We start from the raw sequence: 11,226 nt of genomic DNA, 5'->3' as shown, positions 1-11,226 counted from the left end.
ATAATATCCACCTTGTTTCTCATTCTCTCTTCAGATTTTTGGTCATAGCTACTTTCTTCTTCTTCCTGCTCCTCCTCCTCTTTTTCTTCTTTTTTCTTGAACTTAATTGCATAGTTCTCATCTTATTTTTTATTATTATTATATATTATTATTCAGTTGATCTTAAGATGGCTGAAGTGATTTGTATCCTGGTGCAAATCCCAGTCACTCGAGAGGCTGTAGTCCCAGAAGCTGAGGCAGGAAGATCTCAATTTCAAAGTCAGCCTCTGCAACTTAGCGAGGCCCCAAGCAACTTAGCCAGACCTAGTCTCAAAAGACAAAACAAAAAGGGTTGGGGAAACGGCTCAGGGGTTAAGCACCCCTGGGTTCAACCTCTGGTACTAAGAAAGAAAAAAAGTGATTTGTGCCCACAGGTGACTGAAAATAAAATAATTTGCTCTATACTGTGTCTCCAGACAAACATGTGTAGTAGTGAATTACCTAACATTAATAATTATATGTTTGAGAATGAATGAGTGAATGAAATGGTTGGTTGTTAATCTGGTAGACTGAAGGATTCAAGAGTCACAAAGATTAGGTTGGTGAAGGATTTGGGAGACAGGCAATGAATGTAGGCTCTAACTATCTGAAGTAAAAGGGTACCAAGGGCTCACAGAATCAAGGAGAAGTGAGGGAACAGCAGGAACCAAAGAAGTACAAAAGATTAAAATACAATCGGGAGGTAGGAAACAATTTCTGTCTGTTCAACCTGGTCAGGGCATAGCTGCTGCTGGGGCTGCTACTACCGCTGCTCAGTGAGCCCAATCCCAAACATCCCCAGCTCCCCCATTCCTGAAGATGGGTCCACCTGGCCTATTGGATAAATGGAGTGGTGGTGGAAAGGTAGAGGAATGATCTGCTCTTGTCTTGGAGGTTGCTGCCTACACTCTTGCCAGGATAATTCTCATCTAGGGAGAGGTAATTTTCTGTAAGAAAATGGAACTACCACAAAAGATTTTGGCTGGAAGTATGCCAAAATGACCACGGTGATCTAAATGGCAGATATTAAATGAACCAGAAGAGAAAATATGGGGAAACAACCCATGGTATATAAATTTTACAGACAAGTGTTGTTTTTATTGAAAACATTATTGCAAATTAACAAAAAATTACTAATTCACTATAGGAAAAAATAGGCAATAGACATGAATATATCATACTCAGTAAATTATGCAAATAATAAATATGAAAAATATAGTGATCAACATTACAATCAGTAATCAAAGAAATGCTGGTTAAAACAAGATATATTTGGATGCAACATGTTTTCAATGACAGAGCATCCCTGGGGTTCAATCCCTAGTACCGGAAACAAAATGTTCATAAATGTTGATCCACTTTTCAGAATCTATCCTAAATATTACAGGATCTCAACAAAGATGATAAGTCCACACGTGTTCATGATATGTAGCTGCAATAAAATTTGAAGATATTCCCCAAACCATCAATAGATCAATAGGTAAATGATTGTAATATTCTTCAACAATTAAATTATATTTTAAAGAAAAGTATAATGACAATTAAAAGTACTAAACATATTCAGTGATATCAGCAGGATTCCAAACTGTTTGTATAGCATTGTGTTAAGTCATTAACAAATCTGTATGCATGGAAAAAATAAAAAGAAAATATACCAAAATGTTAACAATGACTGTGTGTGTAGGAGGGTTATAAGTGATTTTAATTTAAAAAAAAATGTTTCTGCGATCTCCAAAACTTTGTATTTTTGTAAGATATAGATGTTAAAATTATAAAAATAAACTCATTACTTTTGTACTCAGAAAAAAAAGAACAATTAAAGAGAATTTAGAATACCATTTGTCTAATAAAAATGTCAAATTCATACTGAAATAGCTATATAACAAGATTTCTTAGTCACTTTTTCTTGACATCGCTAAAGATATGAAAGATGTAAAAGAGTCAACAATCACAAAATCTCTCAGGAAAATAAAAATAATGACATACAAATCAAAGTATTTCTAAAACTCATGCTTGGCAATCCATAGCTTAAGTTCGTTCATCTTTAAACAACATTTGACATTTTTCTGTTTTATTCCTCTTCCTCAGGGAGGCAGAAACTCAGTTATTCTAAGGGCACTTAATTTGTTTTATTTCTAATTATTGTTAATAGAAAGACCTATTGTTGTTGGTTGGTGCCATATGTTTTAATGGTCCTTAAGATTTGGAGATGCAATTTTACAGCCTGCTGCTTCTCAACCAAAAGTGTTATAATTTCTAAAGACAAGCTTGTAAGAGAGCAGTTACTTGTGTGCATAATACTTATCAAATCATCTGTGACTAATAAAACTTGAGAAAGAGGGGAGGAAAGGGGTGTTTAGCCTTTCAGTAACATGCTTGTTGTAATCTTGCCAAACCCCTCTTAGGCAATACTCTGTTTGCTCAGAGGGCCATGTGTTTAATTGTAAAAATCTGTCAGTATCATAGGATTCAAAAGACATCAATTATTCCTGTCAACAAGGAAAGACTGACGGCTCTGTGATTCTTCCATCATTAGGAAAAGATGTGCTCAAGAGAGAAAAATGTTGACTAGGGAGGGATGAGCAACTATAGGTTACAGGAAAACTGAGTTCCAGACTATAATTTCACTCCCTTCCCCTATTTTGGACTGAAACGTGATATTTTTCATTTCATGTAGTGCCATGTGTGCAGTAAGACATTATGTAACTCGTTCAGTCTCGCTGTATAATAGCCATTAAATACTTTTAAAGTGGCCGAGGTAGTTTGGTGTATGGGGAGGGAGGCATCGTTTCCTTCTGCTTTAGAGGGATGCAATATTATGTAATGGAGTTGGAACGGGCCAGTATTGAAAATTATATTCGAAAAGGGCTGCTATTCAAACCACATGACAACTGGCTCTCTTTTTCTTAAGACTATTCTGAGTGAACTAAAAACGGCAAAACTGCTGTTTAAACAGTCCCATGGGTGAAGTGGGAATTTTCCATGTTTTACTCCCAATTTATAATTTTATGCTATGATTTCTGAATTATTATTACCCAGATTTAGAGACATCAAGGCGCAATTTCCTGTCTCCTGCGATCTAAGCTGGGTGACCTCAGGCTGGTGAGTTCATTCTTCTCAGCCTCAGTTTTCTTACGTGCAAATTGGCGACAACACCTGAGGAGTTGCAAGACGGTTTATAGGTAACAAGAACAAGTATGTCACCTCAGGAAAGATATTTCCCTTGTTGGTCCGTTGTTTCCTTATACTATGGGGCCAGTCGTGGCAACTAGCTGCAATGGACGAGAATTTGAGACTATGCGCAAAGTTCCCAGAACGGTACTGGTGGCACTTGTCCGCTCCAGGGTACTTGAACGGCGAACGTTCCCTGGGTTGCTGCGGTTGAGTTATGAAACTTTGGGAGAAGAGAGAATAAGAAACCGGACCAGGAGACTGGCCGGCTGCGGAGTCCCCTGCCCCGCCACGAGCCTGGCCCGGCGCCGCCTCGCCCCACCCCTGCAAAGCCGAGCAGCGAGTTCCGGGCAGCGGCGCCCTCGGGCCTCCCTCCCTCCCTGCCTCTGCGCCTCCAGCTGTGCCAGCTGCGCCAGAGTCCAGACAGTCGGCAGCGCCCGCACAGGTGTCAGCGGCCCCGTCGCCCTGCAGGTAGGAGCCGCGCGGGACCCGGACTTGCAGCGCTCCCGCGGGAGCCCAGTTTCCGCCGCCCTCGCCTCTGTCCCTCCTCCCGTCAGCCCCGAGCAGCTGGCCGCTCCTACCCCAACTTGGGCGGGATCTTAGCAGCTGCGGCGGCGGATGACTCCCTGGTGGCCCTCCAGGGGGCCTCGGGTACCCGCCCACGGACCCAATTCCTGTACAGTCAACGCTGGCAACTTTGGCGCACATTTCGCCGAAGGGGCGGGCGGCCGCTTGGAGCCAGAGCCCAGCTGGCTCCAGCCCGAGGTTAGGGACGTCCCCTGCAGGAGGCATCTCCCGCCGCTCTCGCCGCCGCCGACCCGGGGCTGGGCCCCAAAGCAGTGTGTCTGTGTTCCTCGGTCACGTCGGTCATGTCGCGCGCCCTCCCGTTCGCGTGCGCTGTGGGATGATAGGGATGGCGGTCGCGCTGGCATCAGCATCCCGACCAACCAGGAAGTGCTGCGTTCCAAGACTTAAGAGTCCAGCCCGCCTGAAGCACGGTCCTGGGCGCGTGGCCACACAGCTGCTCGCCGCAGGGCCCAAAATGTGATGTGATGACGCAGAGGTGGGGCGGGAGGATGGGGGCCAGGACCAAGGCCTGTGTTTAGGGGCTTGTTCTTCAATTCAAAATATTTGGGACCTAGGTCCCAGATCCAGGAATGACGTTCTCCAAGCCTTCCGTAGGATTTCGAGATGCCCCAGAGCTACCACCACTCCTGTTTGTGCCTTCTTATCTCAGATTATTATCTTCTTTACTTCCTTCATGAAGCCCTAAATGCAAGTAAAATCTTCAGGACCACAGTCTGTGTTTGATCATCCTTGAGTCTCTCCCAGAATGGGGAATTCTGTTATCTTTCTCAGCCAGGCCTGCCAATTTCAGTATAGCTAACCCTTTTGGATCCTCCAAGGGTGGGGGAGAACTAGGTATCCAGAGACCTCTGAGGTATGTTAAGTGGATTAGTTAATGGTGTGACTAAAGAATGAAGGGAATCTGCTTCAGTTTGAACTATTAACAGACACCACATTTACATACTGCCTATTTGAATAAGAATCTCTTTTCAGTATTAAATGTGTTGTGACACACATACAAGAGAATTTGTACACAGCCTTTTAGCTTGTTGTATGCAGGCTTTGAATGTTGTTTGGGGACCTTTTAACTAATTGCATAAACTCCCAGTCTGGTTTCTTAAGATCCAGTACAATTAACTTTCCACATAAAAATGTGAGTAGTGAAGATTTTGAGGAAATGTCTTTACCATGTTTGTCCCTGTTAGAATATTTACTTACCATGGTGTTAAGAGCTGTAAAGTGCTCATTTAGGTTTATTGATTTGCTTATAACCAGGTAGGTGGTCTCTGATTACTTAGTAATTTAAAATTATGGTTACACCATTTGGTTACCTTTAACTGTTACAGGTTTTTTAAAAAGTTTTTTAAAACTTATTTTATTGTGGTAATATACAACATAGAATTTATTCTCTTAACATTATAAGTGTATGTTTAGTGCATTAAATACCTTCATGTCATTTTGCTATCATTTCTACCATCCATCCATAAAATGGTTTTCCCCACTTTGATACTGAGGATTGAATCCAGGAGGATTCTACCACTGAGCTACCATACCCAGCCTTATTATTCTGAGAGAGTCTTGCTAAGTTGCCCAGGCTGGCCTGAAACTTGTGATCCTCCTGCCTCAGCCTACTAAGTAGCTGGGATTATAAACATGTGCATTGCCCCCCTCACAAAAGGGTTTTAATATCATTTAAAATAATATTTTAATGATAATGATTGTGTTGCAGTCTTTAGTTTTCTCACTTAGTAAGGTTTGAGTCTCTTTTCATAACCTTATGCAACCCCAAAATTTATTTTCCCCTTTTTGGGGATAGGGAGGATTGAACCCAGGGCCTTGTGCATGGTAGGCAAACACTCTGCTACTGAGCTACATCTCCAGTCTTCTCATAAATTTGGGGAGATGTGCTTTTAAAGAGGAGAGGTAAAAAGCCACAGCCAGATGGTGTTTATTAAATCTTGTCTCCATCAGCAAATGTCTAATACATGACTACTTGAGGGCTAATTTGGGAGCTACTTAAATTTGTATGTGAAGATATTTGAAGTTTAGCAGTTAAGAGATAAGAACAGGGAAGGGAGTTATCTGTAAGTCTCCCTAACCATGACCCCTCCATGGAGCTACATTCCGCACCCTTCTTATTTTTTATTTTGAGACAGATCTCACTAAGTTACCCAGGTTGGCCTCCAACTTGTGATCCTCTTGCCTCAGCCTTCCAAGTAGCTGAGATTATAGGCACATACCTAGCAAATGATTGTTAATAGTTCTTCCTCTGAATATCTAACAATAATGCAGTAGTTTTGTCTCCTTTAGCAGTGCAGTAGTACCTATCTAAGCTATGCTTACACTCAGGTTGTGGTATTTTTTCAGTAAATAAAAGCAATTTTGATCAAGTTGGCTTCTGGGTTTAGGGGCTTCCTGAACACCTGGACCTGCAGGAGGACCCAGCACATGAGATGTGGCTCTTTAAACTTGGAGTTAGGCTGAGTCATTGTGTTCACAAGATGTAGCTGTGCAAGGCCTGGTTTAACGTTTACAACCCTTTAAGTCTTAGCACCACAAAGTACAATGTATTTCCCTGGGTGTGGTTAAAAATTGTTGCAGGGTTAAAATGACAAACATACAACCTTAGCAGCCCATAAGTTGTGACATTTCTCATACAAATAACATTTTGTGCTTCAGTGGGAACGCATTCCAATGCATTGGTCTCCCTGAATTCACAGTGCAGTGTAAAATCTGGATCCCAGATGTTTTAGTGTTGGGAATGAAACAACAATTTATGTTATGTAACTGTTTCATAGTGTCAAAAGCTTTTTATCTTTCTGTTGTGAAATGTTCTTAGTTTTTAAATTTATTGGACAAACATTACAGTGACAAAATAAAATGAATTGTTTACTTAATAAACACTAATATGGTGCTTACTTGGTGCCAGACCCTGTGTTAAGCCTTTTACAAACATGAACACATTTACTGCTCAAAACAACCAGGTAATCTGATTATTCCCATTTATAGATTTGAGGTGCAGCAAGATTATACAACTTGCACCTGGGAAGAGCTGGAATTCCATCCTGGACAGCCTCATCCCAGAGTTTTGACATTGCTATCTCTCAAAAACAAAAAAAGAAAAACCAAAACAAGACAACAACAACCAAAAACATAGCCTGCAATTCTACCTAACACCTCTGCAATTCTATCTGACATATTCTAACATATAACTTTTACAGGTTTTTGTTCCCACTTTATCCTTGTCCTTAGGGATGAGTAATTTATATAAATACAATCATAGTGCAACTTTTTTTTTGGTACCAGGGATTGAACCCAGGGGCATTTAACCACGGAGCCACATCCCCAGACCTTTGTGTGTGTTTTATTTTGATACAGGGTCTTGCTAAGTTGTTTAGGGCCTCTCTAAATTGCTGAGGCTGGCTTTGAACTTGAGATCCTCCTGCCTTAGCCTCTGGAGTCACTGGGATTATAGGTGTGTGCTACTGTCCCGGGCTCATAGTGTATCTTGGATGATCAACTCAACTTTATTTTTCGTTAAAGGAAGTGAAGGTAAGACATGGTTGTGTCCAGAGCTGGGGGGTTATATTCGGCAGTGGGGCAGCAGCCTGCAGACCCCCTGCTGGGCCAGGCCTTAGCTCTTGACTCAGAGGAGGTTGTGGCAAGTTTCCTGAGAGGGTCTGGAAAGGTCAGGTCTGTATTTAGGAGGGGATAAGCTGTATTTGCCCAACAGAAGGGAAGCTCCTCAATGTTTTAACAAATGCTAGGATCACATTGGAGCTAAACTGCTACACCAGAGCCCTGGCTGGGTCAGAGATGGGCAGAGTAGAAGCCTGGGGCTGACTCTAGGCCTAAGGCAGGCAGACTTGCTGCTTAGAGCTCCAGCATCCCAGCTTCCTCCCGCAGCTGCTGCTGCTGTTGCCGGAACCCTGGACTCCCCCTCTGGATGAGGGGAATATTTTATTTTGTACTCAATCATTTTTGAGCATCTTGGATCTGAGGTTGGGAGCCTCTTAAAAGCCTGTGACGCACAAAAGAAAATCAGCCAAAAGCAATATGGACATAAAAATAACTTAGTTTAGTTGGTTCTTTGGTTAAAAGAGAGAGAGAAACAGAGATTTCTAAGGGCTTAAATTTATAGATTTTATCTTAAAAACAGGAAAATAATGTTCACATTCAACAATGACTTTTTCAGCATAGGCTTTTTCAGACAATACATTTGGAAGAGGGAGAGTAGGAATAAATGGGGGAGGAGCAAGCAGGTAGGAAGAAGCAGGAGGACCAAAGATAGAAGACAGGGGGCTTCCCACCTTTGTCAGTAATCTATAGAAAGCCTCCAGGATCCTTACCTCAGAGAAATGCCTCTGAGAAATGTCAAAAGTCATTAAAATGATCTATCCTCTGGTTTATCTCTAAGTGATCTTAATGTTCAAGCTGTTCCTAATCAATAAAGCTTGGGGGCAATAAGATACAGTTCTTCCTCCCTATTCTGGTTCTTTGTAGCTCTCTAGTGTGGTAAATATTGTCTTTTATAAGGGTGGATTTTACATATAGCATGATCTTAGAATCTCTGAATTTGCGCTTGTTTTATTTACTCTCTGTCTTCTCTGGGAAAAGGTAAGGTTCTTGAGACACAGGCCATGGTTTCGACATTTTTTGTGTTTCCTGTACACAGTAGTATACCATAAATGTGAGCAGAATGAAAAGGTGCGTTTAATAGATGAAAAGAGATGGTATGATTCATTTTCTTCAAGATTCGTAGATATTTCCAGGACAGAAGATTTTATGGTTAGTGTTTTACTTCTTTCTTTCTTTCACTTGTGACATTTAACAGTATTCATTTTTATTGTTCGTTCTCTGCAATGTGTTCTGATGAAGGTGTCCTTTGGAATAAAGAAATTGAGTAGGTACAGTGGGTTGCAATTGGGGTTCCATGGCTTGGAGCAGAAAACCAATTTCAGATGTATGTTGCAATGGTGGTTGAGATACAGAGCCAAAAGTGACAAATTTAATCAAAGGGGCTAAGAGTAGAAAAAATGAAATTAAAGATGGTGGTTTATATATATTTTTTCAAAGTTTCTTCATTATTCCTCCTTTGGAATAAAAATGTATAAGATGAAGCAGGACAAAGGCACAGGATTTAGGAATGAAGTATATTTTTGATCCTAAGATCACTGTGATGTCAATTTTTCTTTTTTTCTTTCTGGTACTGGTACTGGGGATTGGACCCAGGGTATTTTACCCCTGTATTATACCCCTACCTGTTTATTTTATTGATGCTTTGAATTTTGAGACAGAATCTCACCAAGTTGTCCAGGTTGGCCTTGAACTTGTGATCCTCTTTTCTCAGTGGCCTGAGTAGCTGATAGTATAAGCGTGAGCCACCATGTCTGGCTTTCAAAAATATATTTTTAGAAAAGGTGAGAGGAGTACGTTGGAAATTCAGCCAGAACCTTAGTATCGTAAGGGGAAGAAGAATCGACCTGTCAGGATATTGTATATGATAAATATATAAAAGCTAGGCATGTGAAGCAAAGCCCCAGCCTTAATCCTGACCCCAGTCCCAGCTCCAAACCTGTGTTGTCTTGGCTGGAACTGTGAGTGGGTGGGCCTGTGAATAGGCAAACCACATCTGTGAGGCTGTAAGGCACCATTGGGCCCCCATCTCACTGGAAGGGGTGATGGCTGTCAGCTTCTGCCTAACAATCAGGGAGTCTAGATTCGGATCCTAAGAGCTCTAGTTCAATATGTAAGTAACTTAATTATTCTGTGCTTCAATTTCCCCACTTGTAAAATGGGGATAAAATAGTATCTATCTCAGATTATTGTGGGGAATGAAGAAAATAGTGCCTGTAAAAAGTTGTTTAGAATAGCGCCCAGAACATAGAAACAACACAATAAATGATAGGTTCCCCTTTCACACCCTGTCCTCCCCTTTCTTGCCCCAAATCCAGCATGAGTGACATCCAAAATACCAAGCAAACTGGCATTAGTGCTAGCATAGATAGTGATGTGCGGCCCTGTGGGAACATGGGCATATGGATGATGAACTTAGTTTTGTGCAGGCGGAATTCTTTTGGGGGGGGGTACTGGAGATTGAACCAAGGGGGGCAGTACCAGGGAGCCCTGTCTACAGCCCTTTATTTATTTATTTATTTTAATTTGGATACAAAGTCCAAGTTGCTTAGGCTGTCCTTGAACTTGCAATTCTCCTGCTTCCGCCTCCTGAGTTGCTGGGATTATATGCATGAGCCACTGCATCCGGTTTTGTGCAGGAGGGATTCTTGAGTAAAAATAGGATTCCTTGTTGTTAGAGAACTCTTAAGTGCAAATGGTGGGAACAAGAGGTAAAGAGAATAACTCTATAAAATGGGCCGACTGTGCTGACCCTCAAACGCTTTCGTTTCCTAGAAGTAACTTACCTGCAGCCCTGCCTGGTTTAAGTGGACAGGTATGTCACATTCCTCTGCAAACTACTTGTTATCTGCAGGAGAAATGCAGGCTTGTATCAGTGTCAATAAGAGGAACACAAGTGACCCTGAAGGGAGAGACTTTTGTGACCCTTTTTATAAACTAGATTCTAAAACTCAGGGAGATAAGGCTGACTCCTCCTAACCATAAAATCTGTAAGAATTTACGGTTCCAATTAGAACCAATTGGCATGGGCCAAGGTGACCTAGAGTTGTCATGGCAGTGGGAACTTGAAATTTTGATGTCCTCTTGTTGTTAGTCAAAAGTCAAGAGGTGGATCTGGGCAAGACTGTCTGGAAACTTCTCTGGGATCTGGAGAGCAGGAGAGGCACTCTCTGAGAAGACCCACTTTCTCCCTTGAGAGCGTCCCCTTTCCCTTTTCTTATCCCTTCAGTAGATGCTCAGCTGTTACTCTAAGCGACATGTCTGAAATCTTTCTGACTTGACAGCAAGAATCGGGGTTTGAAGAGGGGGTCTGTGCACTGCCTCAGTTTCTTGGAAGGCCCCAGCTTTGTAACAATGTGACCTAGATGAAGGGAGGCAGTGAGAAGACTTCTGGCAACAGAGCTGGTTATGGCCAGTGACAGGGAATTGCATGCTTTTGATAATTATAATTTGGGGGTGTATGAGTTGACATTAGCCAGAACATTGGATTTTTCTTAATTCACAAGCATAGCATGGCATTTAATTGAGAAGCTCTTTACCAATGGGTGGATGTATGTGTAGAGGTTCATTTAAAAAACGTGTTTAGAATTAAGAAGCAGTAGGGTGTCCTTTCAAGTTGAGAATGAACTAGCTCATGCTGAGTTGGAAAAAAATCCTTCTCATCACATTCTTTAGCTTCACATTAAATGGGAGAAGGGTAACAGTGGCACTGTCAGCTTTATAGGGTTGTGGGTAGTACCTATACACATGCACCCTGGGTGAAAGTGTAGACTGTCAAGAACCTATACCAGTAGCTTTTTGCTTTTTACTCTTGCTTTAAAAAAAAAAAAATGA

General features: G+C 41.7%; 1 protein-coding gene across 1 annotated transcript in view; it reads left to right on the top strand.

The window, feature by feature from the left end:
- Positions 1 to 3,504: 3,504 nt before the first annotated feature.
- Positions 3,505 to 11,226, top strand: part of Pld1 (phospholipase D1) — a 213,554-nt gene continuing 205,832 nt past the window's right edge. Inside the window, exon 1 of the mRNA XM_046422926.2 lies at positions 3,505 to 3,660. The gene's annotated coding sequence lies outside the window, so the exon portion shown is untranslated. The remainder of the gene's footprint in view (positions 3,661 to 11,226) is intronic.

Source organism: Marmota monax, unplaced genomic scaffold, assembly GCF_021218885.2.
Source record: "Marmota monax isolate L192 unplaced genomic scaffold, Marmota_monax_Labrador192_F-V1.1 WCK01_AAM20220418_F8-fsc00110, whole genome shotgun sequence".
Lineage (NCBI taxonomy): Eukaryota > Metazoa > Chordata > Mammalia > Rodentia > Sciuridae > Marmota > Marmota monax.
This window is presented reverse-complemented; position numbering and strand designations above follow the sequence as displayed.